Source organism: Stegastes partitus, unplaced genomic scaffold (assembly GCF_000690725.1).
Source record: "Stegastes partitus isolate 25-593 unplaced genomic scaffold, Stegastes_partitus-1.0.2 Scaffold928, whole genome shotgun sequence".
NCBI classification, from domain to species: domain Eukaryota; kingdom Metazoa; phylum Chordata; class Actinopteri; family Pomacentridae; genus Stegastes; species Stegastes partitus.
Window position 1 is genome coordinate 78217 of NW_007578659.1, and position 5428 is coordinate 83644.

Here is a 5428-nt window from a genome sequence, read left to right on the forward strand (position 1 = left end):
GATCCCCAATACTTATATGTGGATGTATTTTTTCACATAGAACATCTGGTCTTTTCTGTAGTGGAGTTAACATATTGCTTACTTATATGACGCTACACTAACAAGGTGTACAAAATATATAAATATGAATTTAAATGCTTTTCAAATCTACACTTTCATCGGGCAAAATAAGAAAACTGCTTCAATTTACATTTAAAACATGGCATATTTATTTTTCTGTGACATTTTCAAACAAAACTAAACCTTTAGTCTGACAGGTGTTTCCTGACTGTCAGTGTTTGCTTTTGGCTGATGCTGATATTTCATTTTAAAGGCATAATCAGCTAATCACAAAGTTCATGCTTATATAATCCTGCCTCTTTAATAACAAAAAAAGGCCTTACTAGGTGGACAAACACTACTTCCATTATGTCAAACTGTCCCCCACAGTTTAAATATGTTCACAAATATGAAAATAATGCTAAAAACTTTGTCTTATCAGAGAGCTGGCATTTAAATATTTGCATGATATTAACAATTTAAAAACATTTTCCTTTCATACAAACTGTCTATTTCTGTATGTCAGAGATTAAGTTAAGTTAGGTCAAGTGTTACCTGCACACCTATTTGCTCCACTGTATACATGTGCTGTTTGTTTTGCTCTGTTGTTAAAAAGGGTGGACACTGGCATACGCACAAAAGTCTATACAGAGAAGGATGTTGGGGTCAACGTGGGTCATATCAGTCAGTAGGATTCATCTTCTGGGCGTCATGAGTGTCTGTGGCTGACTGAGAGACCAACATTATCATCCATAGAACCACACCATGAACCGGCTTCGAAATACTACGTACAGTCATCCTCAAATCCATTCATACCCTTCCATTAAAGAAAAGGCAAAATTCACAATAGTCACTCAAATCACTAGAAACTGAAAAAAGTAATAATAAATAAAAATTAGCAAAATTGTAATTTAGTGAAATAAGACACATTGCTTTTGAATTGTGGTTGAAAAGAATACTTAAAAAAAAAAGTCTGATTGAGAGTTACAGAAAACACTTGATTGCAGTGATTGGCTCAAAGGGTTGTTCAACAAAATAATAGTTTACGGGTCCCATCATTCTTGTTTGCTTGTTGTTGTTGTTTATATATATACATATATATATATTTCTGTTGAACCACAACTCAAAAGCAATGTCATGATTTTCATTTTAAAAAATGTATTACTTTTGTCAATTTCAACTTATTTCAGTGACAGCTGTGTTTTTCCTTCTTTAATGGGAGGGTATGAATACATGTGAGGATGACTGTACATTAGTCTCAGTCTACATGTTGGACTGGATTAAAGAAGCAAGTATCATATCTGAATGAACCCTCCTTATAGGTTTTCAGGTTTTGGCATGACCTCGTTTTTACCCTGTAACAAATTTAGAACCAACGAACAGAATGAAGTCAGTGATAACGACAAAGATGCTTTCGTTATCTGCCTGTGTCAGAGGTGTACATTGAATGAAGTGCTGCACTGAAGTACTAATTTGGGCTATTTGTACTTTACCTGGGCTGCAAGGTGGCTCGGTGGTTAGCACTGTTGCAAGAAGGTCGCCGGTTCGCATCCTGTTGAGGACACCCGGGATCTTTCTGTGTTGAGTTTGCATGTTCTCCCCATGCAGCGTGGGTTCTCTCCAGGTTCTCCGGCTTCCTCCCACACAGTCCAAAAACATGTTGAGGTTAATTGGTGATTCTAAATTGTCCATAGGTGTGAATGTGAGTGGGATAGACTGGTGACCTGTCCATCCTATCCTGCCTTCACCCTGAGTCAGCTGGGATAGGCTCCAGCCCCCTGGTGAGGATTAAGCGGTGTATAGATAATGGATGGATGGTTTATGAGAGCTTTAGTTTGAGTAAAGCTCAAGTGATCTGTAAATAGAATGTCTCCTGTTCAGACGACTGATTCTTCACTATATTCTACAGATGCTGGGTGGCATTAATGCAACACACAGAACAAATTAAACCCTGAACTCTTGACCCCTACAAGGCGCAGGTCTGGTGGCTCTATTATATTGTGGGGGACACTTTTCTGAAACGGTCTCTTGTCCCCTCACAGGGAAGAGATGCTGCAAATAAATACAAAGTTATTCTAAGTGATCCAGTTTTATGTTTATGGTCTACATTTTATAACAATAACACAAGAGTCCTGTGGGTTGACAAGCAGGGGGCTATTGAGGGTTTAGAACAAACCTGCAGGAGTGAAACAGCAGGAACTTGGCACTATCGCGTTTATGATCTGACCTCATTTTCTTTTTACTGCTTCTCTTTTCTCTTATCTCAGCCTCTGTAACTGTTATCGCCGTTCTGCTTTTATATTCTTCCCTTTTTTTCATCATAAAACCCTGCACCTGTTTTAAAAAGACCCTTGTAAAAACCGGTTATTGTTGTTTGTGGGGTTTTTTTCCCTGCTTCGTTTTGATAAAAGACTTTAATGTCTACAGTTAAATGGGCCTTAAAGAAGGATTTTTAAATGGTTACACAGTAATAACACATTTAATTGTGGTTTGTAACTAACCAGAGATTTTTACTGCAGAGAATTTTAAAGTCCTGTTTTTCCATAATTCCGAGAGATCTCTGTCAACACGTTTGATCTGTTAACTGTTGTCTCCTCTGTCTTGTTAACAGGCAGGTTTTTCTTCACAGTCCATCAACAGTGTGGTAGTACACCAGGGGAAAGCAGTGGCAGATTGTACTTTACTGTTCACTGGCCTGAATCTCACACCGATGTAAAGCCCCCTCTGGGCTCCTCTCCCAGCAAGTCTCCGGTTTTTCAAGGATCTGATTAAAGCCGAGACTGCCAGACTCTGTCGTGATGAGGAGGTCTGTCTCCTGTGGCCTTCATCATCTGGGTTTTCAAGCTCCATTTGCATCAGAGTGTGTCTGCGTGGTGAAAGTTTGGATTTTATAAAGAGCCTCAAATTACTTCCCTTGTTGATTTTTATTACCAGAGGACGGCTGAAGTCTCTCTTAAATAACTTTGAAGAAAAACATCAGTTAATAAAATGAAGATTAGGGCAAAGAAAAAAAGAAGATACGGAAGCCGAGAGCGGTCATGGTCGCACATTTTTTTAAACGGTATTTTCTAACCCGGGATCTTTCTGTGTGGGGTTTGCATGTTCTCCCCGTGCAGCGTGGGTTCTCTCCAGGTTCTCCGGCTTCCTGCCACAGTCCAAAAACATGTTGAGGTTAATTGGTGATTCTAAATTGTGAATGTGAGTGTGCTTGGTTGTCTGTCTCTAAGCGTAGCCCTGTGATAGACTGGTGACCTATCCAGGGTGTCCCCTGCCTTCACCCTGAGTCAGCTGAGATAGGATAGGATAGGACCCTAGTGAGGATCAAGCAGTGTGTAGATAATGGATGAATGGATGGATGCATAATTTGACCTCTTCTGGCCGAGGTGGTAGAACTTGTTGTCCACCAATCCACAGGTTCGCTGCTCAACCCCCGACTCCTCTTAAGAAGGAACACATTGTAGCGTCTTTTGCAGAACCTAGCTAAGGTTAGAAGACGATAGACAAAGGAAGACCATTTACCATTTACAAAGTGTTTCTGAAACTAAGCAATCTAAGATGTTGAGAGACGACAACCTCCTTGGTGGAAATAGGAGTGTCGCAACAATGACAAGAATTGCAATTTTAAAGCTGGATATTGACTCCACGTTAATGATGCACAAATGATAATACCATAAATAATTCCATGCCAGTGATTATCTGGTTCACACTCCACCATTGGAACAACATACAGTACATCTATAGCTGCAGACTTTCTCTCTAGCTGTCTAAAAAGAGACAAAAAAACACTTAACAAAGATGAATTTGATAAATATCATTATTTTGCAATAACATTACAATACATAATATAACATGGATTATTTTTGGTCACAAATCTGATATCTTGACCGGCCAACATGGACGTGCTCATAACTCAGGCATCAGCAGTGGGCCCATAACCAAGCATTGTTTTTTATGTAAGCTAAACATGTTGCTAACCATGAAAATGAATATCATCTAACATCATGCACCACTGATGATGACCAGCGTTGAGGTGACGTGTCAAATAAACATAAAAGATGATATCAGGCCAATAAAAGATTTATGAAAACCCATGACCCATAAAGAAACCTCATTAACCTTGTTGAACCGTGCTGCTCCTCGTTATTTTCCAGCGTAACGGACGAGCGGTGGAAAACCACAGCCACCAGGTTTTCCCAGGAGCCTCCTCGGACTAAAGCCGACATCTGGGCTCTTCACCATTCAGAGGTTTCCCCGCCCTCCATCATCTCCCACCCTACCTGCTGCTGCTGAGGAGGAAGTGGACCACGTGCTCACGTTTCTGAGTGGGGTGGTGGTGGTGATGGTGGGGGGACACACACTCTTCAAGAGGAGACTCATGGAAAATGTTGCAAGTTCGGGACATGTGATTGCATTTTACAGGTTTTGGATGCAGTTTGATTTTTCTTTTTTTTTTTCCCCTCTCATAATATCCACTGCAGGCACTGAGGATGGATTGGCAGGAAAAGATCTGCTCTGGGTGTGCCTGTGTGAAGTCACCATAAGGATTTTATTGGAGTAACTAAAGGAAAACTAAAGGTAGGAATAAAGACTTTAATTTTCCAAGCATGCAGTTCTTTTTGATGCTCTTATCTACATTTGCTTTTTTTGTCGTTTAATGAAATTCACAGGACAAAGTGTAGCACTGGAGCTGAATTCATTCTTTTTTTTGCAGTTGTAGGGAGAAAAAAAAACATCTTGTCCCCACATTAAGTTTAGTAAAAAACTATGCAACAACCGTCTCTTTGCACTTGAATCAGTTTAGGGGAGATTTTAGTTTATTTAACCCAGCAGACATTTATGACACATGTGTGCTACACTTTGCTCTCACTCAGCACACAGGTTTCCTAAGTGATGCTTCTCCTGAGGGAAAGCGGCTGATTGGCTCACTGAGCTGCAGAGCTTCTCGACTGTGTGTGTGCGAGTGTGTGTGTGTTTTCGTTAATGATCCACCAATTAGTCACACAGTGGCAACAGTCATCTAAACACCTCGTCATCTGTCTGCTGAGCTGCAGGGTGAATGAGTGCGACTGACCCTCATCTTCTCAGCTCGCAAGTGGTCTTTCTAGGTGAACTTCAAACTTTCATTTCAGCTCCTTTGTTGTGCAAACCGCACAGAGTTTCTCTTGTTCAGTCACCACAGCAACCACCTGCTGTGCTGATGGGCCAGGTGAGGGACTGTGGCAGACAGTCCCAGTCGTCCCCCCTCATCCCCTGGCTATAATCTGTCATATGCACCACAAACACTTCACTTTACTTCCACGGTGTCACTGCAGGAAGACAACGCTCCCGGTCGCAGAATGGGTTAAATGGCTTTAATGCTGGTGTTTGTCCGCACTGTCAGATCTGAAAG